Source organism: Balearica regulorum, chromosome 16, assembly GCF_011004875.1.
Source record: "Balearica regulorum gibbericeps isolate bBalReg1 chromosome 16, bBalReg1.pri, whole genome shotgun sequence".
In the NCBI taxonomy this organism is placed as follows: domain Eukaryota; kingdom Metazoa; phylum Chordata; class Aves; order Gruiformes; family Gruidae; genus Balearica; species Balearica regulorum.
The window spans coordinates 1906680-1934550 of NC_046199.1; the positions used below are offsets into that span (position 1 = coordinate 1906680).

The 27871-nt window shown below is 39.1% G+C and overlaps 1 long non-coding RNA gene across 1 annotated transcript in view; it reads left to right on the forward strand.

Annotated features, from left to right (window-relative positions):
* Nucleotides 1–24583, forward strand: part of LOC142604095 (uncharacterized) — a 65736-nt gene extending 41153 nt beyond the window's left edge. The window contains exon 3 of the long non-coding RNA XR_012837992.1: nucleotides 24466–24583. This is a non-coding gene — a long non-coding RNA (uncharacterized LOC142604095). The remainder of the gene's footprint in view (nucleotides 1–24465) is intronic.
* Nucleotides 24584–27871: the final 3288 nt, after the last annotated feature.

A 27871-nucleotide genomic window follows, 5' to 3' on the forward strand; every position in this document is an offset into this window, starting at 1 on the left:
ATCTGGTGAGTCCTTGAGAAATTCTTAGGCTAAGAATGCTCTTTGTTTCTGTGCTTTGGTTCTTTGCAAAGAAGTCAATGCTTTATTGTTGTTCTCTTAATAAGTGACACATTTTTTTCCTTGTTTCTCCTTCCTTAAGGGCTCAATTTTACTAAATGTTGCAGTGCTTTGGCTAGGTTGACTCTTTTGCCCCATGTGGGTGTAGGTTTTCTTAAGGATGGGCAAATTAACTAAGGCAAATACCTACTTACCATAAAAGGCACACAGAGCCTAGTCCCATTTCTGTGCTCAGAACAAAGATAATTTTTTTTTTTTTTTTTTTAGGAGGAGCAGATCTAGAGCCTGACCAGAAAAACATGCAGGTCGTGAGGGCTGCTTTCCTTCTTAGAGCAATTCCACCGGCTGAACTGCATATAGAGCTTCTAGGTAGGCAAATTCTCACTGACTGGAAACTCAGGATAATCAGAAACGCAGTCTGAGCAAGTAAATTACTATATTCCTTTTCTGACAGAGACAACTTGGCCCAGATTGCATGACTGTAAGTATGGAAGGCAAATTAGTGAGATTAGGTTCATTACATGTGGAGCAGAGAGAGAACTGAGACATCCAAAGTTAGAGGTGTAGTGCAAGATCTGAGCAGGAGATGGTGGAGAGAAGCAGAAATAATCATACTTGCTTGCAACTGAATGAGAAAAGGGAGAAAAGTCCAGGATAGAAATAATCCTGAATGTTTAAAAGTACTATCTGTTACTGATCTGGTCATAAATCCATGAGAAAAGGGAGAAGAAACAGGGTTTGATCTTCATCTGCAGTCAGGAAAGTCTCTTCTACTCGGAAGTAGATGATTTAATTTTTCTGAATACAGTCCTCAATTTGATTCATGGTTGCAAAACAGTTAGTTACAGTTGATTATTAGTAGACTAGCGGTCTTTCTAGCTTATTGCTCCCCTTTCTAATTACAATTGTAATTGTAATGACTTCTACTCAAGTCAGCCAGCCAAATTAACAAATCAGTCCTCTAGTGACAGATAGCGCTGAAGACAGCATTTGTTTTCACCAGGAAAATAATGGGGTTGTTTTGAAAAATATTTTCCTGGCAAAAATGCTGTGATGTTTTTTGTTTGGTTTTTTTTTTTTTTTTACAAAAATACAGAAATTATGATAAACTTACTTTCTGAAGAACAAAAGAGTTTAATGATATTGAAGTGGTCAACTTTTTAACTTCTCTAGGATACAACGCTTTGCTTTTGCATTTCAAGATGGCATTTCATTTCAAACTGTACATTTCAATTTTGTCCAGCCAAAGGATTTTTTTCTCACAGAACACTATTTCTGTGAGATGGAAAATTTGGTTCCTCCCTAGCTACAAAGCATTTTGTTGAAAAATCCTGGTTTTGATGTCATGATGAATAAAACTTGGACCATAAGTGTTTAAGCTGTGTTGAGTTGTAATGGTTGGATCTAAGGCTGGGCTGAACTGGGGTCAGTTGTTAGGCTGGGTCATTTCAATGTATTAAATGTATTTAGTGCTTTAAACCACAAAACCCCACCTTTACCTTGCTCAGACTAGTATTTGACTCCTTTTCACATGGTACTAGAACTACTTTAGAAATCTGCAAGCTATAGCTTGGAATATTTTTTTTTTCTGTCAATACGCTCAGGATGTACTAAATTGTTCTGAATTTGCCTTTTATGGGACTAGCCTTATGAGCTGAAGTAAAAGACACACTTTCTACAGATTCCCCTGAGAACACACTGATATGTGTAGAGTTTTATTCTGTTGGCTGTGGGCTCCAGGGTCCAAAAATCTTCTGTCTTCTGCTTCCCCCCCCGTTGATGACAGAGTCTACTGCCTTCTGTATAAAGTCTCACTGGGTGCTATGTCAAAAATGAAATTGGAGTGCTTGTTAGCAATCTCTTTTACTGGTAAATGCTGGGCCAAAATGTGACCCATGCTTCATTAATGCTTCTGTAATAGTCTTGGAAGCCCAAAGGCTTCAGTGTATGTGTGATCTTCAGAACATGGTCTCCTCGCACCAAGTAGACGCCACAGTCTTGTACTGCCAAGCAGGTATCCACCCAGTGATCACATATGCTGATCCCAAACTCATTTTCCAACGTCTTTAGCATTTCAGCAGAAGAAACTGCTGTAGGATACTGCTACTTGTTTTCTAAGTGCAGTGTGTGTTGTCCTGGCCCTTCAGGATTAGGGTTAGGATTTGAGTGCCTCATCCTCCAGTTCTGTGAGCACTTCTGGTCTTGAGAAGGTCCTACCTGTTTCTGCTTTTGGGTAAGACCTAAAGCAAAAACTTGCCCAGCACATTTAATCGGGGAGATAGACAGCCTGTACACCTCCTGTAAGCCCCGCTGGTGAGGAATGCATACCCTTTTTTTTTTTAATAAGGAGAGGGTAGTCACATGAATGTGCAGTTCTGATGTCCAGATTAGGGCCACGGCTGTATGCAGACTCAGCCATTGATGAAAGATGGGTACAGAGCCATGTGGTTTGCAGACTGTAAAATCTGTGCATCTTTTGAGGTCTTGAAAGGACTGCTGTGATAACCTTTGTAGTGCCAGGTTAATGGTTGGACTTGATGATCTTAAAGGTCTTTTCCAGCCAAAGCAATTCTATGATTCTGTAACAAGAGCCTTATTGTGATGGATGATGGAGAGAGAAAACACCAAGTGTCAGATGTGCTGTTTGCACTGTCCCAGTGTCATGACTAGTCCTTACAAAGGTCTCGTATCTTTCTTTTAATCTAGAAGGAATGCCTTGAGTATACACCACAGCAGACTTGCAAGCTCAGGGTCCCAGGGAGAACAAGGACTCTCTTTACTCTGTCCTGAGTGGCAATGTGACTTGGAACAAGAACAAAACCAGGAAAGCAATGGAGGAAAACCTGCTGTTGGTGAAGGCTCAGAATAAGAAGAGAAACTCAGAAGGGTCTTTATAATGTGCTGATCATGCTGGTAGCGAGGGCTATGGTACCAAATTTGTGTGTTCCCTTCAGGAACAAGTTCACTTGAAAAGGTAGCCCTCTGGAAGTGGACTGCAGTTTGATGTGTTGTAGAGATGGGTGTGTGTAATTTAAATTTGTAATTTATTCTTATGTTTTGATTTGCTGAAGTTCATCTCAATTTTTTATTTTTTTCCTCCTCCTTTCTCTAGAATAATCTTGTTTTCTTTAACAAGTTTACCTGCTGGTTAATTCAGTTGTGCCTGACAAACCAAGGGTGTCTCAACTTTCATGAAAATAAATAATCTAAAGAAAGTAATGATAAAGACAAATACTTGAAACCAGAAGAAGGTACTTAAATCTCTGGATATACAATTTGTTTCCTAGCTTGGGGTCTGACATTGTCAAGAGAGACTCCTTGCTGTAGATCTTAATTGGTATCCCTTTGAAGATGTGGTGCACAATTTGTAGTTATTCTGTACAGGTACAGTCATGCTTCACTGCCTCTTTTCAACTGTTTCATAATAGCAGATAGTCAAATATTTAAGTCTTTAACATAAGTTCATGCAAACTCTACTGTCAGACCCTTGGCCTGGAAGCAGCCCCAGCTTTAGAGGATTCACAGGATGTCCCAGCTGCTTACAGACATTTGATTTCTTTTCTCAAAAATCACTTTGCCAAGGGTCAAGCAGCCAGAAAACACTATTATATTGAGAATGCTTGAATGCATCTGCAGATTTGTAGGCTTGAACCAATTTAATATATTTCAGGTGTAGACAGGAACTGAACTTCTTAAACTGTGCCAAAGATTGGATGCATTTCTTATGCTTCCACCGGTTACATTCAGCTGACTGTGAGGAGAGCACATGTTGATCACATGCTGACCTTGCTCTGCAGAAAGTTAGGAAAAAACCATTTTCATACGATTAAGCTGCATACACTTGATAGGGAATAATTGGAGGGTAATAACTTGGAACGCTGCTGAAATGTGTTGACAGAAAATGCACATATTCTTGCTCCAAGTCCTGTTTCTGAGGGCTTTGTTTATTTCTTGATGAACTGAATCAGACTCATATGCCCCACAACCTTTTATGTGTAATTTGATTTTGTATTGCTCTGTGGTGCTTAGAATAAAAAATATGTTTTTCATAATTATGTAGCATAAAGGGGGTGAGAGCTGAGTATTCAGCTTATTGGTAGGTGCTTCCCAAATCTTGAACGGAGTTAGTTTTCATTGTGCAGCACACAGTGCTCTGTACAGTACTCTACTGAGGACAGAGGAGCTAATACCTTTGCTGTGGTCAGCTCTGTCCCTCTGGGCTGGCTATGGCAAAATCATGGTTCCAGCTGGCTGACTCATGACTCTTGCTAGAGCACTATATATAAAACCTACCCCCTGGAAATCAAGTATTTATTTGAATAAAGGACATTTTATTACGCCCTTTTAAAATCTTTTAGATGACTCAGCTTTATATATTTTTCAGTCTTTCATAATTTTCTTACAAAATATTGCTGGGAATACTAGTGGTGAATGCAGTGTATGGAGAAATAAGGTATTACCGAATAGAAGATGATTCCAGAAAGGCAGATGAATTTTTAAATGGCTTAGTAACTTGTAATTCTGGGGATGGGAGTTGTATATTTAAACTATAAATGTTATGCATTCAGGGAGGAATATAACAATTCTTTATTACTGCTGCCATTTGTATGGGAAGTGCTGAAACAGAAATACATGTGGTACATGGGGATCAGTGTTATTCTGCTTTCCTTGCTCATTCATTTATTTGTGGCAAAAAGTCCCATTAATAAATTTTCTTCAACTTCTTCCTTTTAGTTTTTCTCTTAGGCTAGACTTCAACAGTAAGCCACCATAACCTGGTATGCCTACTGCAAGAGGCAACTTCATCTTTCTTCTATCCCCCAGCAGCTTATTCCTCTTCGCTGTGCCCCTTGTGCATGACAGTCTTACCTGGCTGCACCAGTGCTTGTGCCAGAGCAAGGGAGGGAGGGCAGAGTTGAGGCAAAAATGAGGAGCTTGGCTGGGAAAAACTTGTTCCTGTGGAAGTGTTGCTGTGCATGGCTTCAAGCAATAGTGGGATTCCAGCCTCATGTTCTTACCTCCTGCTCTGTATTTTCTCTCTTTCGTATGTATCTGAGAAGGATGGCTAGAGAGAAAATGGGGGAAAGGAGGGAGGAGAAGAAAAGGAACGATAGAAGGGAACTCTCTTCTGGTGAAGGCAGTTTAAGTCACTTACCTTGTCGGACAACATTAGGACTTGTCTGGGTATGAGGTTGTTCAGGGGGAACCATCAGACCTACGTTGAGTGGGGACTAAAGATGATACGTACAGTGCAGGTAGGAGCTTTGCTGGCTTGAGGAGAAGAATGGAGTCACTGCACGTGGAGGCACTTTCAGGGCAGAGAACTAATTTAAGACTCCTACAAAAGTGGGTGAAACAGAGGGCCCTGGAGATGATAACAGAAGGAGGAGGAAAAAAAAATTGGTGTTCCTGGTCTTGCTCTCGAGTGAGCAAGGATTTACTAATGATGCCTCAGCTTACTAAGGATTTTTTGACAAAATGAGTCATCATTTCAAGGAATTTATTCAGATGAAAAAAAAATCATATATATAGTACTCCTTTCAACAAGGGTACAGTTTTGCTAGAAAAACAAAAGATGTTCATGTATCCTAAAACAGTATTTTACTTTAGCAGAAAGGGCAGCTGGACATCATCAAAAATATCAGACTGGGCACTATGATTTTAATGTTGCACTTTCCACAAACATGTTCTACTGAAGCTCTGAATTAACTAATTCCTGGCTATTTAAATACGGACAGGCAGGACCGTGTAACTTCTGGCTGGGGATGTGGGATGCCACAGTTCAAGTCCTGGCTCAAAAAATATTTATTTGTAAGATGAGCAGCTTGAATCTGCATTTGTGCTGCAGTTGAGTGGGCACCATGTTCTCCTGCTGTGTGGTGCTGGGAACTCCCTGTTGTATAAAATCTCGGTTTTGACCTGGGTAGAGCAAAGGTGTGCATATGACGATCTCTCACCTCACAAGTGAGAGCATCCTCTGAAGATGACAGAAGCTTTAATGGGGTGACATTTGCTGTTTTCTGCCAAACACTCCAACCATTCGGTGTCAAAGCACCAACAAATTCAGATATTTTTGTTGAGTAAAGGAAACTTTCCATTTGGTAGACCTTTAATCTTTGTGTGAAGTTTATCTCTAATATAATCTTTTGCCAGTGTCAAAATAAAGCTCCATATGGTGCATTTACCTGCTTTTTCAGCTTCTAAAATGTATAGATTAATCTCTTGTTTGACAGTTTGGTTTCAAGATGCTCAAATATTGTGCATATGTTCTAATAATGCATTTTTCTTCCAATGAACCTTTTCTGACCCCTTTGAAAATGATTAGGGAAGAATTTAGTTAATATATTAAAGTGATTTATTAAAGTCTGCATTCACTTAAGTATTAGTTAATATAAAATTAATCTATATCAGAAGTACTCTTTGACATCATTACTAAACAAGTTACCACAGTAATCATAGCATATGTAAAATCAGGAAGAATTTTAGCTTTGAGGGTTATTTGATATGGCTCAAATAAGGACTCTATTACAGTGTCACATTTTTATAGCACTTGGCACTATAGTTATCATCTGCTTTCAAAGTTTTATGGGAGTTTCTCAATTTAATAGATTTTCATAGCATTTCATAGAATTTTAATAGAATTTCAGAGATAAAACTCTGCTCTTTTTCTAACCAAGAAGAAAAACTTCAAGGAAACACTGTTCTTTTAACATTTTAAAAAGCAGCATTGGTGGATACACCATAATCAGCAGTTTGTAAAGTAGTGATTAATGAAAGCCTGATTGCAGAGGTTATAGATGAATAGTGTTGGTGAATTGCTGTATGAAATGAATCTATTTTGTTTGCAGATCCTTATGCAAAAAGCACGAGAGAGACGTTGGACAGTGAGAACCAAGATATTGTATAAACTAATGACCAGAAAGAAAAAAATCACAACTCACGTTCTATTGGGAAACCATTCTGTTCCTCCCCTGGAGGGAAAGCACTGAAATGTTTCATTTCATGTCTTGTGAATCTAATATTGTAGTTTTAGGTCTGTTGGCTGAGGACGCTGTGACTCATTTCACGTTTCACTGAGCATCCAGTCAGGGCTGGCCGAGAGCTTGGACTTAGTCCCTGGCAGGGTTCTGGCATACTACTTCTATGTAAACAAAAACTAAATTAAAAAATCTTCCAGGATGGGTAGCTGGAGGTCCACCTCTCCATCTTCCTTAAAAAAAACAGCTGGGAGGTTGAGAGGTAAAGGAGAAAAGCATAAACATTTTTTCCTATAGAAAATTTTAGTTTTATTGAAGGCATATTTTTTTTCCTTCCTACAAATCAATGTGAGTGAACTTTCTGATCATCTCTGACTGTCCCTGCCTTCCACAGTTCTTTTACAAGTAGATGGAAGGAGTTTTGTTTCTCGTATTAATATTTCTGTAGTGGTATTATGTTTATATATTATTTTGAATTCCTGTGTCATGAGATGACCTATAGATTGTACTGTGCATTTCAAATTTACCCTTTAGTAGCAATGAGATTCTCTGAAGCCTTCTCTTCTCTTGGCTCAACAAGCTCAGGTCTCTCAGTGTCCCCTCACAGGGCAAGTGCTCCAGTGCCCTGTGTCTGGTCACCCTCTGCTGAACTCTTGTTTATCAATGTCTGTTTTGTATTGGGGAGTCCAAAAATGGATGAGGTATTCTACAGATGGTCCAGTGAGCATTGATATGGGGGATAGTGAGGACGGAAGGAAGGCTGAAAGGGATAATTGCTTCCTTTATTCTCCTGGCTATGCCCCTTGTTCGTACACCCACGCTGCCTTTCACCTTTGCCGCCAAGGCACGCTGCTTACATTCAGATTACTGTCTGCCCAAATCTCCAGGTCTTTTCCAGCAAAGCTGTTCCCCAGCCTGTATTGTTGCAAGGGGCTGTTCCTGTGCAGGACTTTGTGTTTGTCCTTGCTGAATTTCACAAGGTTCTCCTTGGCCCATTTCTCCAACCTGTCTGGGTCCCTTTGGATGGCTGCCATGCCCTTGAGCGTACTGCAACAGCAAGTGCTCTGCTGCCTCCTCCAAGTCACTGATAAAGTTATTAAATAGGTCATGTCCCAGAACAGGGTCCTGCAGTACTCCACTTGTTACTGGTTTTCAGGTGGCGTATGACCCATTAAGCCCAATCATTCATGAGGTTTTTTACCGATCTAGCTTTCCAACCATGTAGACTGTATTGTCCTAACTTGGACACAAGAATAGCGTGGTAGGCAGTGTTTTCTGCTCTCCCCTCATCCGCAAAAGTCAACTTCCTGATTTCTATTTAACAAACCTGAGTCTCTATTAATAATTTCAGCGTGACTATCAGGAATTAATCCAACCAAGTTAGTATTGAATAGATCACAATACTGTGATCTGGTGACCAGCAGGTAGAAACAAGAGGGAGTGGCCAGGGAAGACAACCCTTTCTGCTCCTGCAGACTTCGGCTATTTAAAGGCATCAGCAATGGTGCATATGCTCGCTGCTTTTGCTGGAAATATGAGTTTTGTGGCTTTTCCCACTGTCTGTTGTAAAAGGTAAGGTAAAAGATCACAGACCAATACTCAAATTTGTCTTAACGCTCTAGACAATATTCAGCTGGATGAAGGAGCATTACTGACCTGCAGATCTTGGTATAACTTGTTAGTGTAACCTTCATGCAGGGAGAGAAAGAAGCTTGCAAGTTCCTATTCTGGCTTAAGCTGATTGACTTGTCAAGTACACAGATCTTTTTCAGACACAAAATCTTTATTTTAAATGAAAAGAAAAAAAAAAAGGAGGAGGTCAGAAATGCTATCCAGTGAGATTGTCAGCGCAGACCTGAGCAAAATGCCTATGCAGTATGGGCTGCATCTTACTTCAATTCAAAGAAGCAGAGCTTAAAAAAAAAAACCAACAAGCAAAATTAGAGCAGCTTCCTAACTAATTAAATGTTTCTATATCACCGTGCTTGTTATGCAGGAGTGCTCTCTTTCAGTCCTCTTTTATAGGTGGAGCTTGTTGTAAAATGGTCTAGCAAACTGATAAAAATGTTTTCAGTTTGTTCTAGTCATAGTTATTCTGATTATGAAATTTAATTTACACTCATATTGTCCGAGACCTCATACCTTTGGAATTGCTGAAGTTTATAACTTTGACGTCAAGGAGACCAACCTGTCCCAAAAGACCCTTAGAGGAAATCAGAGAAATAAAGTCTCTCTTGCTCAGCCCTGCATAATGTGAAGCCTGCAGAGCTCCGTGCTGACAGCGGCTTGTGCACAGCAGCACATGCACAGCACTGCCCTCAGGTGTGCCTACAGACCGGGCTGGAGGGCTGCCCTGCCCTGCCGACCTCCGATGAGTCAGGTGTCCTCTGCCATCTCTTTTGTGCTTGAAGAATATCATGCTACTGGGACATGTCTGTAGACGATGATGTTTCCAAGAGCTGTCCTACTCGGTCTGCGTATTCTCTCCTACTTCAAAGCAAACTGAACATATTCAGGCACAGTATAATAAAGAAGCTGGGAATTAGGACTAATAAGTGAAACTCGTAATGATAGATGCCAGGTGGTGAAAGAAAGCTGGTTGCCTGCTCTCATCTCTTGAATAAACTTCACTTAGACCTCTAGAGAATAAGGAGTACTTGGGAACGTGGGAAGAACATCCTCTTACAAAGTGTGGAAAGTGCAGAGTAGGTGTTCACAGGAGGCAAATCTTCAAATGATGCTTGGAAAGAGATTAAAGTGTCCAGAGGGAAATAGGGGCCAAAGAACTGAGCTCTGGCATGGGATTCAAGTTTGCGTGGATTTAAGGGCGAAAAGAGAAAACTAAAAGTTGGCCCCTGGTAAATTTTTATAAGATACCTAATAGAAAAGGGATTTCAAGATGATCTATGCGAAAGCCAGCATTTAATTTTATGACCGGGTCCAGTTAGTAACACTTCTTTTCCTAAATGGTCTGCAAACAGCTTATGATTTCCTCAGATAATATTTTATCTGACTCTTGACTGATTTACTGGGTGCATGTTTCAGTGCAAAGCACTGTATCTGACAAATATTTGAAACATTAAGTATTTTGGGAGGAAACATGCTTGTGACTTACCATCTCTCTGACTGCATGAAACCAACTCTTTTTAGATCCCAAAGCAAATGCAGTGACATCAAAAGTGAATGTCTGGAAATATTCTCCTGTGTTTCATTCAAGGAAGCTGTCTGTAAGGACTTTAATCCAGTACTTGTGTATTTCTGTATCTCTGCGGGGACTGGATCCCTAGCTGAGCAGACTTTCAGTATTTGTAGAATTTTCTTTTCCTTGTTTGCATAAACGCAACTTTGACTGTATGAAATAGTGACTTGGTTTTAAGCCTAAATTTTCAGAATTATCATTTTGCAAAAATGACAGTTTGAGAGGTTGCAATATTTCCCCAAATATAGAAGAGCTATCTGAATATTTAAGAATGGTAAACACTGTCATTTACAAATAACAGCAAATTCACTCTATCACAGCTGTTCTTTAAAGTATTTATCATGCACATTTGTCTGAAGAAATAACAAAATAATATGCAAAAAAAGAAAAAAAAGAATGAAAATGTTTCATATCATTTATACTTCCGGTGAAACAAAACATATTGTTTTCTGTAGAAAATTCTTGCTGAATTCTAGGTGTTTGATTATTATTAACCTCAGAAATAATAGGAATAGCATTGGAGGGTGGGTTTGAATAAATAAACTTTATACCTAAAATAAAGCAAGGCTTGTTTTTAATGAAATTTTGAAAGAAATTATTTTTCATGGAGATTGGAATTATGGAATGTGTGTGGGATTAATATAGTAGCATACAGAGAATAAAAATACTGCTGTAAGAAAAGTTTTTTAAACATGCATTTTTAAACTTGTTGATTGATTGCAATCATAGAGTGAATAGATCGAAAATTTAACCTCTCAGTGTGGAATTTAACTACAAAACTGACTTGAGTGATAAATAGAGGATTGTCTGTGAAGCATGAATCTAAGGAGAAAGAAATTATGGTTCTCTGCTTCTCAAAGATAGAAATACACAAAACTGAAAAAGAAATAAAGCAGTTCTTTGAACTTCAAAAATACTGCTTAAATAGATTTCTGCTGAAGGCAAAATGTTTACAGACTATAGCATGAAAAGAAACATCTGCTTGTGGATGGCAGCTGAGAACTGAACATGTCACTGTAGGACAACATCTGGAAGTTACACAGTGTGGGGTGTCCCTGTGGAAAAAAGAGATTTTATAGTATCTGTGCAAGGAATGTATCATTTGAAATCTGTATTCAGTAGTGTGACGGCTGGGAAACCACTGTTGCTTTTGTTGTCCCTTCTTCACTGGGACATGTTTATGTAAATAAGCAAACCCTGAAATGTTCTGATGTTTTCCAGTAGCTTCTCCACTGCAAATTCTCAGTTGATGAGTAAAGTTCATATAATTTATGAAGCCTTCTGTCTTAAAAACAAAAAACTGAAAGACTTAATGTGTTTGTTTCTTCAGAAAGATTCTGCCTTTTTTTTTTTTTTGAGCAGTATACTTGGATGAGACACATCAAATGGGTTGAAATTAAATACTTGGCAGCTGAGATGGTGGGACTTGCCCCAGCAACATGAGCCATGCTGCAGCAAACGAACACTCTCTGCTCAAGCCTAACAAATAGCTGTTATTAACCTGCTGTTGGAAGTACTGTTTCTCTTCCCTAAGTCACGTTGCATAGATCTAGTTGAAGTTTGTGTCCCTTTGAAAGCTTAAGGTCTCTCAGCATCACCCATGGGACTAATTCTTAATCTGAATTTTCATTTCACTTTGACTCCAGCAGTGCACAAGGAATGAGAATTTATCAAATATCTTAGTCACCTAGTGCAGTGAGAGGTATGGGAGCAGAGGATGGTTTAGGAATGGGAGCAGAGAGCTGCCCTGTCTGGCCTTCTCACCCCAGTCTACATTCATTACTCTCGCAAGTAATTCAAACTTTGACCTCAAAAAGAGAATTTAGCTATCAGCATTTTCTGACTGTTCCTTAATCCTAGCTTCACAGACACTCTGCTGCCACCGGCCCAATTGTTGTTTGTCAAGACAAAGTGTTTAAAACCACAGTGTGGTTTGGGAGTTGGTTTGATTTTTGGGGGTTGGGGGTTTTTTCCCCCTCTTGAAGTATGAAATAAATTTTACTGGAATAAGAATAGTCACTTACAAAAATATGCTTGCCAGGAGGAAAATTGCTCTCTATTCCACATGGATACCCCTCTGGTGCTGACTAGTGTGTGCTGAAATCCTCACAATCAAGAGAACTGGTAACTAAGTCAAAATCAAACTTTATAATGATGGCATAAGAGATGTGTCAGAAGGGAGCCCTCCGTTATATCCTGCTCTTGACACTTCAGAGTTGTTTTCTGCAGTGGCACAAATCACTCCTCTTGAAGCATCCTGTTTTATGGCTAATTGTGGTTGCTTGAGATGTACTTGTTGAGGGGTCCTCGCTTGGCAGCCGTGGCAGGTAGTCTACTTGAGAGCAGCCCAAGACAAACTGTTGTGCGCTACAGCAGAGTGGTCGTTGCTCTCCCTTTAGCCAGAACGTGAGTGTTTGGTAGTTTTGGAAATATAAAACTGCATATCTGCAAAGGATTTTTAGCCAGAATGTTTGAAGCTTTGCTCCTGAGCAGTTCGTGCATCTTATATTTGAAGGTTACTAAACAAACAGCTGTATTTTTCAAAATAGGGAGGAGAGAGCACTTACTTTCAGGCCTCTTTCACTAATTTGGATTGTTGTGAGGTAATTTATACTAGTACATCCAAGTGATCTCTGTTGACTGATACAGCCAGTTCAGCTATCTTTCATCCATATAAGCCCCATAGTTTAATAACCTTAATTAGACACACAAGCAGGGTTATATTCCAGCTGCCTGGGTTGAATTGTATCTGGTTTCCTGGAGCCGTCAGAGCCCTGAATAGGTCTAGTGTGATCTGAAAGTTTTTGTGGTAGACTAGCTCTGTACAAAGTGGAGTTCAGACCAAAGGTGAGGGATGAGGTTCATCAGTCTTCCCCTTCAGATTCTTTAGGGCTGCAGGCATTCTACATAACAGTTGTTAGATTTAGATGCCTATGAACTGGATAAAAGAAACCTAGATCAGATTTGGCATGTTCATGGCTTGGAGCATGGCCACAGGTGAGGAACACTAGGAAAGATTCTGGGTTGTTTTTTGATGGTATACCTAAAATATCAAATGCCACTATTGGCTTCTTCCCAGGCTATAATATTGCCCTGAAGACTGTGATTACAAATTGCCAAACCAGTGATACCTCCTTCAGTACATTTAGAACAAGAGAAGAAAATTGCCTGCCTGCCTGCCTTCCTAGGAACAACTATAGCAGCTGGTTGGCTGGGATACTTCCAATGTGCTGTGATTGGTATTTCTGGTATCCTCTGCCTTCAGAGATTGCCTGATCTATGTATAGAAAAATGGGTCTTTTTCACATGTAGTCAAAACTTTAACGTGATCTGAAAATGACATGCTTTGCGGCAAGAGGGAATTTCTTTATCGCTAAGTCCTAAAGACAAAATTAATTGGTGCTAAGAGAAGTTACTGGGGATGGCCAGTGAAGAAAGTTGGATAGGACTAATTTTGAGACATACTTATAGGCAAAGAAAAGGTATCTGGAATCACCATGTCTTCTGTGCCTTCTGTTAAAGCCACATTTGGTTCACCGTATGGGCATAGAAAATTTGGCATAAGGTACTGGGCAGAAAGGGGAAGCTTGCCAGGAGTACAGCAATGGAATATGTCAGCAATCATTCAGCTTAATTTGTACAGCTCTATATGAGACTAATTCCTCGACGTCTACTCAAGTGAGAATAATACTGCATTGTTCTATCTTATTGTAATTCTCCCCTTAATAATACCAAATTAATTTCTATTCAAGACTGCTGAGTAAAAGCCAAAGCAAGGCATACCATGGCATGTGTTACTAAAAACCCCTTCAGAGGCTGGATGCCTCTCTCAGATGAGCTAATATACTATGTCTTACTACAAATGTTGTGTCTTGATATTTGATTTCTATATATCCATAGAAACAATTACAGCAGTTTAATGCCCTGACCTCTTCTCTTTCATTGATTCACAGTGATTCAGCATTTGAATGAATCTTTATCACAAATTCCCATTATCTTTTATGAAGAAAGGTAGAAGCTCAGTCAACTATTTGTGTTTTTGCATTGTAACTCCAATTGCACGAGTCGGCTGCATTCAACGTATTTTAAGGTTACAAGCTGGAGAGCTGCTTCTTGAAGGAAAGAAGAAACAAAGGAATCAACATTTCGTTGACTCTCTGCAGTGAAGTTCTTTGCAGGAATTGGGGAGCTTCTGTTAAAGTCATGATCCTGGCCTGATTTTAAAGAACCTGCATTTTCAAATTTGAAGGGCTTGAGATATTAATGGCTGTCTTAATGTGTTGAGGTTAGATCTGAGGTTTAAATGTTACTTGAACAGCATTTTCCAGAAGTATGTAACTTCAGCAATTGACTTCACCCTTGGTTTGAGATAACTTAAGAGTAGTACACTTAGTCTTTCTTTGTTTTGCAGCTCTGCCCTTACTAAAGTGTTTTATTCTTTTTCTCTTCTCCACATGTATTTTGCTTTGGAAACCAATAATTTTTGTTTAGATCCCTTTGCATCTCTCTCACCGTCTTTCCTGCATTCAACCCGCTCTGTACTGGTTGTTACTACAGCACAACTTCCAGCCCCTCTCCTAGTAAATCTGAAATTCATAAAGCAACATGAATAACTCATTTAAAATATTTCCTCTTCCAGATGGCCATTGGACTTATTACTATGGCACCTATGAGTAAAAAATTGAAAATTTAAGGAGCAGAATTTTCAAAAGCCAGAAGCTTAAATCTTGGTGAGTTCAATATATTCCTGGCTGGTTTTCATGTTCAAAGTGGCACTTTTTAGTTGTATATTGGAGTGATTTTTTCCCCCAAGTCTCTAGCCAGTAAGCATTAAACAGATAACAGAAATATAATGGGCTATCATTAAAGTGGTGCTTTCATTATTTTAACTATCACATTTTCTATACATTTTTTAAAAGTGCTTACAAATTTTTCACCTGCTATACTATCAATTAAATAATGTGTATGTTCACACAATACGTAATTAGAAGCATGGTCTGGAGACTATTGATTTCTTATTTAGCTTGATTTTTTTGACACAAGAATGCTAATAAGTCAAAAGATTTTTTGAAGCCTGCTAACATATTCATGCATGATCATTAAACACATAAACAGTGAAAACCCGTTTGAGACAAGTCTCTAGATTTTAGGTGCTGTTGAGCACCTCCATGTTCATGGGCACAAGACAGAATTATTGATAATCATTGCCTCTGAAAATCAAGTCTTTAAGCTAGTGTGGATCTAGAGATGCTTAACCTTTTCCTACATAAGTGTTGAAGCTGTGCAGAGATTTTACCTTTGTAGTCACTGGATGAAGTATTTCCTGTAAAGGCAAGGTATTATTTAGTACCTTTTCTTGGCCCAAGTTATCTTTTTTCCAGCAGCTTCATAAATGTAGGTGATGGCGCCTCTTTCTCCTGAAGTGGCATCATATACTTCTGTTGTTAATATGCCACTGTTAGCACTCTACTTTTGAAAAAAATTCCATGGTCTCTCCCCAAAATCAATCCCCCTGAGAAACGTTTCAGTCTTTAACATCTCTGACTTCAGTTTTATTTAAATGTTTTGTAATTAGAAGCAGCATCTATAGTCCCAAATACTGAATTATTACTAGTCTTTGCAGAAAGCAAGATTTTAAAATATCAGAAGGCTTAAAAGATACTAGATTATTTTCTTCTAGATCACGAGCCTTTAGCATATGTTGGTATGGTCTTGGTTTCAGGCTTTTCTGCCCTGCTGCTGGCTGAGCAGCTTTTTCTGGTTTGTTGGTTTGAGTTGGTTTTGGGTTTTTTTAAGAGAAAGGAAAGAGAGGATCTGAATTACACTTTTTCATGTAAATCAAACAAGTGTAGTTTAAAGAAGATACTGTACTCTTGAAGACCTGCAAACACACACAGTTGTTTATTGTAACCTGCAGATCAGAGCTTTGTATTGGCCATATAATATACAGTTTTCCCCTCAAACCATTTGATTGCCTAGATGTCATAAAAACTTCAGGCGATAAAGAGTCTATTGCATGTTTAAGAAAGTGGCTCTGGTGACTCCTTTCCAAAGATATGTCTTTTTTTTGTCTTTTTTTTTGTCTTTTTTTCTTTTTTTTTCTTTTTTTCTGTTTTTTCTTTTTTTTTTTTTTTTTTTTTTTTTTTTTTTTTTCTTTTTTTTTTTTTTTTCTTTTTTTTTTTTTTTTTTTTTTTTTTTTTTTTTACTTGGTAGTCTAGCTTCAACTTGTAGTCAAGTATTATCCTACTTCTGCAAAACTAAAAAAGCTGTTTACTGTAAAGATACGTTCCCTAAGTTGTTCTTGTTGATTATAGTGAAGTTGGGTCTTGATTTTTGATGTCTAGTTTGTTACTGAAGGAATATTACTGAGCATTGGCTCATAAATGTGGAGGCACGTACCGGTGTGTTTTTGCAGGGTTAGGCTCACTCACCTTCTGTGGGGGTGTAGTTATGAGTGTTGGGTTCATGGCACCTGTCATTTGTTCGAATCTTAAGTAGTTTCGCAGAAAGCTCTCTTTACATTGTTTGAACATGTAAGTAGGTAAAAGAAAGTCAGTGGTGAGAATTCAATCATCTAACAAAAAAACTTAAGGGAAACCTTTAGGTCTGAAAACAGGGTGTAGAGAATTATTTTGTGTGTTTTTAAATGTAAAATCTTGTGTGATGTGATCTGTGGATAAGGTTTAGTTCTGAATGAACCCTTTTTCAAATATACCATATATTTCATCATTCAGGAGGAGTTGTCCCTGCTGGAGCAGAGATTGCATCCAGATGTATGGAAATTAGTCCCTGACTTCTATGTTCTGGCTATACTTCTGGCCTGATAATTTATTTTCTGTCGTCTTTCTGTCTTATCTGTGCTAATACAAAGAAACAAGAAAATCTCCGCAGATACCTAACTTACGGCACTGAAATGCCCATAGTTTCAAGATTAAAACCAGACAACTTGGGATGACGGAGAGGGAAAAGCTGTGGTTACTGCTATGGAGAGGAAGAGTTTTGGGAATAAGAACATACATCCGTAGTGATGATCTTAATATAATTATCCATCTGCAAAGGAAGATACTCTAAGGGAAAAAACAGCTCAAATGTCACAATGGAATCATAAGGGTTTTGAACATTGTTTCAGCAGCAAGTAGGTACTTTTGAAACGACTCTTACTCCTGAAGGCTCTATAATCATCACAGCAATTGGAAGGCAGTGGGTGTCAGTCTCTTTTCCCAAGGAACAAGTGATAGGACAAGAGGAAACAGCCTCAAGTTGTTGCAGGGGAGGTTTAGATTGGGTATTTGGATAAATTTCTTCACCGAAAGGGTTGTCAAACATTGCAACAGGCCACCCAGGGAAGTGGTGGAGATTTAGAAGATGTGTAGATATGGTGCTTAGGGACATAGTTTAGTGGTGGAGTTGGCAGTTCTAGGTTAACAGTTGAGTTTATCCTAAAGCTCTTTTGCAACCTAAAATATTCTATGATTCTATGAAGGCAAATGAGCATCTTAACAGAAGTCATTAGCAAAGCTAAAACCTCTGTTTTGACTGAGACTAATATAAAATGCAGGCAGGACAGGCACAAAGTTGTGGACTGTGGTGGGTTGCTCTGCAAGTGAGATTCTGAAGTGGATATATGTGATCTGGATCTACTGTGGGCCAAGATATAATGCTGCAAGATGTTGTTTTTAAAGTGGTGCTCTTTAACTGACTCTCTTATAAATGCTGCAGAGGTGGAGTGCCACACTGAAGCTGCTGTTAGAAATCCAGGGACTCCCACGCAAGCTTGCAATGCTGATAGTTCTTCAGTAAGCAGATTTTAGGACTGTAAAGTCTGTAAGTGCAATATTCTGTTTGTCATAATACGATGTGCCAGGCTTCTCCCCAGTATATCTGCATAAACGGTAATCAGTTATGATCGTGACGTTCATTGGATCTGTGAAGTTAAAGTCTGTGAGAAGTTACAGGCTCATAAAAAAAAAAAAAAGCAATTGCAAGTGAAAGATTTGTATAACTGTGGTGTAGCACTTATTTATTTTACTTCCCTTCTGGCCAGGAAGGTAGATGGTTTTTTTTTTTAATATAATTTATTTAACTTAAAAAATGGACGGAGAGGGGGAAGAAATGCACAAAGTTTAGCTTTTCCTTGTGAAAATACAAAACGTGGACTGTGTTCAGTCATTGATATTAAAATGTTCCACTTGACTTGGCACTAATGTTCATAAATGTTTCATTTCAAGTACTCTAGGAAAAGCAAGGGAAGGGAAAAAAGTTTCTTCATTAACTTTCTGGGGCAGGAATAGAAGAAGGAAGGGACAGTGATTGTACTCACTCTCATCCAAAAAAAAGCAGTCTGAGCAGAATTTTGTCATTACAAGGCAAATTTTTTAAAAAGTACTATCCAAATCAGGTTATTTTATAACAATTTGGTGGTTTTTTTTTTTTTTTTTAGTTTGGGTTTTTTTTTTAATTTAAAGAGAATTTAAATTTAAAGAGGAATAGGTATTCTCTTTAATGCACATATCACACTTGGATTCAGAGTGTTTCCTGAAAAGAAAACCTGTAGGAAAGCCAATGTTGAGGCTGTTACTGTGGCTGTTACTGCTACCTTGCCAAAAAAATCACTTTGTCTTATTCCAGGCACTTAAATAGCTCTTTTTGGCTACTACCTTACCAATATGATGATATTACTTGAGGATACTTCAAAGTATCCCAAATTAAAATGTCTTTTGGTTTCTTATAAATCTTCTGCTACTTTTTCTGTCAGCTGATCTGGTGTTTATGACTCCCCAGGCTCGCAGAAAAAAAATCTGCAATTGTTTTTACTTTCCACTCCCAATCTTAAGACACTTTTCTCTTGTGTTTTCACAATCACAGCTTTTTGTCTTCTGATACAATTTTATGTTCTGTATTGGGTTTTTATCCTATTTTAAAAACAGCAAGGATGGAATTATTATATCATGCAGTAATATCTTAAACAGATTTATTTTATGCTTTTTGTAATGAAGAATTTTGAATCATAGAGTTTCCAAGAACTTGGCTTTTCAGATGCACTGAAAATGAGGAAAAGATTGTTTCAATTATGCGTAGATCAGAAAATGCTACCTTGATAAAATAAAAATATTTTGCAGAACTGTATTAACTGCAATGAACTGTCTCCAAAATACTAACAGCTTTTGATGACTTTTTGCCTTGGCTTTGTGCTCTTTTTGGAATAGCGACCCTAAATGCCTGGCTGTTTTTCTGTTGTTGGCTTTGTGCTTTTTTGGTGTTTGGGTTTTTTTTCCCCCCCTCACTCTCCAAAAGGAGGCTTTCAGGGAAAACATATTTTTGCGAGAATACGTCCTTCTCTCTGTGTAGAAAACAACTCAATGTGAACTGGTGCAATACTCTGTTCTTAACATATAAACAGGTGTCAATAGCAGCTCAGCACTATTTCCAATTAATTACTGCAACTAACATCTTTAAGCTAACAAAAGCTGGTAAGGAAGAAGATGGTTTGGACTTTGAACATCAGATTCAAATAACTATTTCTTGTGATACAGTTTGTCAAGTCTCAAATGCCATAAACTTGACTTCTGACAAGTTCTTCTTATTTAATTGTATTATTTTGGCCTAAATATCAGGCACTGAAATCTAATATCTGTTAACAAGGGAGTGGCAGATATCCAAGCTCAGAGAACAAACAAGGGGGAAAGATATAATCCTAACTACGTTCTTGTTTGGTTAACAGTCAGAAAATGTTGTTGTGAATAAATACTGGGAAAAGAGGAAGAAAAAATCCATCCTTCAACAAAAGGAAGAAAATAATCTCAGAGCTGCTGCTTCAAGAGCAGAGATTGGTCTCCTTTCTTTCTCCAGCTCTTTGCATGTATCTTTTCAGATTCTCCTCTAAGAAATAGAGCTGAGATGGGAATTCCTGCTAATTGCATTTCTTTGTCAGTCTCTACAGCTATTCTATTATTCTTCAAGTTGCATTTAGTTTCTTCACTCTTCTTCTAATATAACTTAAGTTTTTGTAATTAAGGACTAAGCTACCTTTGTTTGATGTCTGCATGTCATTCCCCAGGGCAGGATTCAATACTGTCTCAGTCAAGGTCATACGCTTTTACCCTCACAGTAAGCACAGGGAAGAAGTCATGATTAAACCATCTCTTCTCAGTAATTTTCTTGCTTCTTCCCTGGCTGTCCACTGAAAAACTTGAATATATCTTGTCATGGTATCCTTCTACGTAATCCTTAGGGCAGGTGTATCTAAGTTAGTAGCTCGTCTATACATCACCAAACAGACTCTTTAAAGCATGTACTCGTATACAGAAACAAAAATTTGAAAGTTATCTTGCTTAAAAAGAGAATGAGAAAAAGGCAGAGGATTAACTTCAGACCTTGGTACTAGAAGAGCTGAGTCTCAGAAAGACAGCCCTTCCCATGGAGCCCTATCCTTGGCACCATCCAGGTGCTATGTCCTATGATGAACATAACCAAGAAATGCTTACCAGGGCAGGCTGGCTGGCTGCCTAACCCCATACTCTGTCTCCAGCAGTGGCAGGAAGAGATGCTGTTCACAGAGAGCATGTGACATAAACCATAAGGCTGGTTTGCTGCCCTGGCACTTTCCCTCCCTCTTCTCATGCTGTAGCTGAGCTACCCACATGATGGTCCCAGGATTCTTCCAGTGGCTGGATGACGCAAATATCAGAGAACATGACCCCAGCTATTATGGTGTAACAGACTAGCCATAAGCCTGTCTTCTCAAACGGGCTTCAAGTCTGCCTGGAAGTTTGTACCTGGAAACTGTTTTAAAGGAGTGGTGCTGGCAGGGTAGTTTTCTCCTGGAAACAGTTAGATAGTTAGGTTTGTAAGTGCTACCAAATGGACATGCAATTATTTGACAGTTGTGTAAAACTTTATTTCTGATTACAGAATCACGTGTGTCATCTTAAAATCACGGTAGGGTCCAGTTGTTTTACTTTGCACTGATGGTAGTGGGTGAGAAAGTAAGAAGTCACTTTTAGTCAAGTGGTGGATTTTTTTTTTTTATTGAAAGAAGCATTAAGAAACATAGTATCTATTAAAACTGCATGTAACAGTCTGGATCTAGTGAAGACAAGGCAATTATGCCAGAAACTGCTTCTACATGCTTTGTGTAGGCATGAAGTAAAGTGTGCGCCTTCATTTAATGTCTTATTTCAGACCAAGAGTACGCTTTTGAAGGAGATCTGATAGACCCTATTTCTCACCCTTAGGTTTGTGTTGCAGCCACGGGGATCATTCCAAGTAAAACTGCACCCAAAGACGCACTCCAGGAGCCCACCCAACGCACTCACACTCCAACTTCTAACTGCCATTCATGTCATGGCACCAGATTAGGCCAGGACTAAAGTAAAAGCTGTGTGGTGTGGTCGACACGCTGGAGGGAAGGGATGCCGTCCAGAGGGACCTGGACAGGCTGGAGAGGTGGGCCCTTGTGAACCGCATGAAGTTCAACAAGGCCAAGGTCCTGCACGTGGGTCGGGGCAATCCCAAGCATGACTATAGGCTGGGCAAGGAATGGATTGAAAGCAGCCCTGAGGAGAAGGACTTGGGGGTATTGACTGATGAGAAGCTCAACATGAGCTGGCAGTGTGCGCTTGCAGCCCAGAAAGCCAACCGTGTCCTGGGCTGCATCAAAAGAGGCGTGACCAGCAGGTCGAGGGAGGTGATCCTGCCCCTCTACTCCGCTCTGGTGAGACCCCACCTGGAGAACTGCGTCCAGCTCTGGGGGCCCCAGTACAGGAGAGACATGGAGCTGTTGGAGAGAGTCCAGAGGAGGGCCATGAAGCTGATCAGAGGGCTGGAGCACCTCTCCCATGAGGACAGGCTGAGAGCATTGCAGTTGTTCATCTTGGAGAAAAGGCAGCTCTGGGGAGATCTAATTGCAGCTTACCAGTACCTGAAGGGGCCTACAGGAAAGATGGGGAGGGACTGTTTATCAGGGAGTGTAGTGACAGGACAAGGGGGAATGGGTTTAAGCTGAAGGAGGGTTGATTTAGATTAGATGTTAGAAAGAAATTCTTTACTGTTAGAGTGGTGAGGCACTGGCACAGGTTGCCCAGAGAGGTTGTGGAGGCCCCATCCCTGGCAGTGTTTAAGACCAGGTTGGATGAAGCTTTGGGCAACGTGGTCTAGTGGAGGGTGTCCCTGCCTGCAGCATGGGGGGTTGGAACTAGATGATCTTTGAGGTCCCTTCCAACCCTAACCATTCTATGATTCTAAAACCTCTGCAAAGTGAGTATTGTGGATGCTGGCTTCGCAAGTGTTGACTGTGTCATTCCATGTATCTGCTGCTAATGAGCTGCACTACAACCCATAGCTGTTGCAGCTCCGCTAAGAACTTCCACCTATGCTGTATCATCTGGTCTTCTGTATTTGAGCTCATCTTGAAGTAATACCACAAGGTGATAAATTATCATCACTCTGAAACTGAATAGGCTATTGGTAGAGCTATGTATGTAACTGTTATTCATGTGAATGTCTAATTTCTTAAATGCAAGCATGTTTTGCTGTTGCTTGTTCCCTGGAAACAATTGTAATTAAATAAAATGTCCCATTATATAATTTTTCCTTATTTCTCTCAATGCATTTGTTAAAAGTTTTGCTAACTATTTCAATCTGTCCCTAAGTACTTGGAAGGAACATATGTTTTCTTCTGCCTATTTCTGTGTTTTATTTATGTGATCTTTCCACATTATTTTCATTTGTTTTAGAATCATAGAATGTTTTAGGTTGCAAAAGAGCTTTAAGATCAAGTCCAACTGTTAACCTAGCAGTGCCAACTCCAATCACTAAACCATGTCCCTAAGCACCACATCTATGCATCTTTTAAATACCTCCAGGGATGGTGACTCCACCACTTCCCTGGACAGTCTGTTCCAATGCTTGACATCCCTTTCGGTGAAGAATTTTTTTCCTCATATCCAATCTAAACCTCCCCTGACACAACTCGAGGCCATTTCCTCTTGTCCTATCACTTGTTCCTTGGGAAAAGAGACCAGCACATCCTCTAGTCCAACTGCCTGACCACTTTTGTGTCCTGCACATACAGGGACGTGATAAGAAGGAATTTATGTGACTTTGAGGTTGGTTTTTTTTTTTTCCTGGAAACAAAGGGAAGTTTGTTATCTGAGGAGTGGCTGTGAATTTGTAAGTGTTTAAGATTTCTGAATAAAGTGTTTATCTACTCTCTCTTCCCCCCCCCAACCTTTTTTTTTTGTTAATATGTGCACTGTTCCTTTTGAGTGAAGGAGCCACCCCAATTCATCTTTCATTAGAGTCCAGCTCTCTCCTGACTCCCTGATTAGCACAGGATTTTTGCCTTCTGTGAGCGTCACATCTTGCGGATTTTCCACACACTTGGCAGCTTGGGGATATCCTGGACAACAACATAGGAAATGTCTGTGTTGGTCTTAAGCTACTATGTGTTAAATCAAAGAAGGATTCCTCACCAGCAGGGTTAAATGTGGGACAATAACTTTGTCTGGAAGTCACTTTTCACATGCAAATCAGAGGCTCTGTTGCACTAGAACAATTGTATTCTTCATCCTGATGTTGCCTTGAAAATTCTAGCTCATCCTCTAGGTTCGAAAGTGGGGAATGTAAAAAAAAAATAGGCTCAGAGTCCACTCCAAGAAACTTCTTCAAAGAGCACAGCTCTCCATATCTTGATAAACAGTGCTGCAATAAGCCCAGTGCACACCTCTATTTGACTTTAACTGGTGCACAACAAGAGAGAGGTGGCATGAGGAGGGACTGTCCTTGCTCTTTATCATTGCCTGCTGAAGAGTTCACCCTTTGTAGCCACGTTGGCAATTTCTGAAATGAGCTAGCATGTGCCCTTCTTGGGGTAAGTTAAGCTGTAGGGGAAGAAGGAAGGAGTAACACAACTGTTTTATTCTCGTGTGGGAAACTCTATTCTCTTGACATATCAGACTGACTGCTTTGGTGACTGTACATCCTCTGACAGAGGAGGAGTTTAAAATAGCAAGCAATTGAGGAGAAAATAGTAAGAGTGGATTTATTTGAGGAAATTATGGCATTAGCATGCCTTTTTGCTCACTGCCTGTGCCAGGCTCAGGGAAGGGGTGAGGAAAAGTACTCTTTGCAAGCAGTTGAAATTGTTGCCCATGAGAATCAACATGTCATTGGTTATTTGCCTGCTGAATTTTTACATGAGCAAAATGTGATCAAGTGATATTCTTTCTCTAGGCTGCTCCTTGTTTTCTATTCTACTTGAAGTCCACTCTGAGGAACACCACAACTACAGACTGAGTGCTGGTCCAGTATTCCTGAAGGACCATATCTCAAAACCCCGGACTCAGATTTTTAAGAAGGTAAGATGCTTTTGTATATGGATGGAAAGTGGTTTACAGCACTTTCCCCATCTTGAGAGCAAGCTGAGCTGCCATGTTGCTATAGGCAGAACTTTCTTTTCTTACAATTTTCCTGGCTGTACATGCAAACTTCTTGACCATGGTAACATGAGGGAAACTCTTGGTAAGCTGATTAGCTGCTGTGACTCTGCTGTCTCCTCCTCTTTCCTCTCATTGAAGTCCTGTCTGAAGTTTCTTTTCCAGATCAGGACTCTGCATTATATAAGGATAACCCACGTCCTTTGATCTTACCTGCATTCCTTCACATTTTGCTGTACTGCTCATCATGCCGTTTGTTTGTGCTCGGCTTTCCAAGACCATCTTGGCTGGATCTTTCTAAGATCCATCTTGTCTTGTATCAATTTTTTCTCCTCTGTCTCTCTCTATCTATCCAAGTTTACTGATTTAAAAAAAAAAACAAACCAAACCCCAACAACTATGGCCAGTATTACAAGTCTCCATTTCTACTGAATTTGATTCTAATTTCATTATTGGTCATTTTAAAACTATTTAGTATCCCACTGTTGGTTTTGTACGATTCTAGTTTCTTAATCACTGTTTTGGTACCATGCTGCATTTCTCTCTGAACACTGGCATTATTACTTTAATAATAATCTCTTATATATATAATCTCACTAGATTGCATAATGCTTTACAAAGAGAAGTCAGCATCATTACAAATGGGGAAAAGGAGACAGAGAGTGGTGATGTGACATATATGTGGAAATGCAGTGATGGAAACAGGCAAGATCTGCTGATTCCCAACCATTTTCCATGCAGTTACAGGTTTGAACTATGAGTCCCATGAACAGAAACTCTGTAAAAATAAATGTAACTGATTAGTATGAATCTCAAAGTTGCCTGAATGTTCTGGTTTTCCTCCAGAAAACAAAGCATTTTGCTTGTTTAAAGTTAAGTTCAGTCCCCTCTTGAATGATTTGATGGAAGAGAACATTGGCTTCAGTCTGGTTACATGTGATAGAAAGGGCTGAGAAGAAAGATAGAAGACAAGTAATTTTTACTAATTTTTATCTTGGAATCCAGTGGGATTCTGATATTTTGTTTTCAAGATGTGTGACTGCTGTGCTGGATGACAGTGTAACAATGCTTCAGTTTGAACACAGACAGGAAAACCAAAAATCCATCAATATATCTAAAGAATGGCTACAATTTTACAGCTATGCGGTCTTTCTGCTGGCCAATTTCAAATTAAAAGAAATGAAAACTCTGCATGGCATAGTCCCCTACATGCAAGTACACAACTGAGTGAATCCATCTGTTTCTAGGAGATCTTCAGCTCTAAAACTCACAATACAGCAGGGACCAGGGTATGCACCTAGTGCTGAGTTTCAGCTGAGTGTAAGCAGGATCAAAGAAATAATCTGGAATAAGGACGGAAATGCAGAGTAGTGCTGTAATTTTAGATATTTGTTCTTATTTCAACCATTTCCATTTTTTTTTCATCTTTGTGGGGTTTTTGTAATAGCTCCAGGAAAGAGTTTGATTTATTTCTCTCCCTTGGGCAAGGACAAATACAAAGAAAAGTAGCGAACTTCATTGCCTTTCTATAATCTCTCCAGTGCCTTCAGGGCTAGCAGTCAGAAATGCAATGGTAAAAACTTAATTAATTTAGAAGTACATAGACATTTTCAGTAACAGTCTCCCTGGTTGATTGCACAGGCGGCTGATCTGAACTCTATATGCCAGTGACAGAACATTTTTTAACTACAAATCAGGATCCTAGTGGGGGTCTAGCTTCTATTAAAAAAATATATTAATTCCATTCTCATTGGGTTTCAACAAAAAATAATATTCATACTGCACACAAATTTTGTCTATCAGAATATTTTTAAGAACTTGAGAATTTCCATGATGTTTAGCGATAGAAGCTACTCACCTCAACTGAAACGTAACTGCCTCTGGGATGAAACCACAAATCTCTTATTAGATGAGTTGTCTAGTAGCCTGAAGGCTCTTGCAGGAATGGTGGGCGCCACAATTTCCTCCTCTTTTTTGTTTTAACAAAAGAAACATAGCAGCCCATTGCACCCATATCTTCTGAGTCTTCACAGTGTGGGTAAGTGGAACGAATTGGATCTTTGAAGTTGTAACATTTGATTAGTACTAATTTAGACATTTCATTTCTACTGTGTAGAAGCATATGCTGCTTTTAGATGTATTTTCTTTTTACCTTCAGAAGGGGAAAGAAATTCATTTAGGAAAGGGGATCATGATTAACTGGCTACAAAAGAAAGAGAAGGCGTCTAGAATAAATTTTCTGAGAAAGTAGATACTTCCTTAATGTATGTGTTTAATAGAATTAGTATTATGTGTTGAAGAAAAAAGATATGCATTCAGGAAGAGTTTATTTCCCAAATATGCTAAACAGGCTGTCAGTCTACCTCACTTAAATAACAGATATTTGTTTAAGAAAAACATGCTGAATGAAAATAGGTCATCTTTAATGGTGGAGAGGTGCAGAACAGAGTCTTGGTTTTGGTCACTACCTTCTCTGTCCTATTTGCCTGTTTCCAATCACCTGTTATTTATGTAAAGGGACTTTAGACACAGTGTTACTTATTCCATCCACTTTCAGTCTAATTTAATTTTGAAATATGAATTGTGAAACTGATTCATTTATGCATTGATTCTACTTTTTGAGTATTTTGGAACCTTGTTAACTGCAAACTTAAAAGTAAATGCTGTGACAAAAGCCATTCTGAAGGATGTGAGACAGGTCTTTCTGACTTTAACAGTTTTATTGAATCCCGGGCTAGTCTATCCTAGTGCTGTTCCTTTAGAGAGAACCAACGCTTTTGAAAGTGAAAGGTAGGGACATTGTGGTTACTGAGAACCTGAAAATATGCTCCCCTAAAAGCTGCAAAATCAAGAAGCAGAGTAGATTAACATATGAGATTGCTATACAGGTCATACATACAAGTGCTTTAATCATATCTTATGTGCTTTGGATTCTGTGATACATGATCATGTCCATTCTGGCATGTCTTTTTCTGCTCATGCTTGGTCATGTAACTTCATATTCCTTTAATACCAGCTTTCCTTCATCTTGCTTGCTGAGTCTAAATTGACACAGCCTCCATATTTAAGTCATAATGTTTACTAAATACATTAATATCAAGACTGAAGTTATCTGAACCAGGAGAGCAGCTTCCAAGCAAATCTGAGCCAAGATGAATTCTCAGACTCCCTGCACAAGGGCCACATCGCAGTCAGGTGGGCAG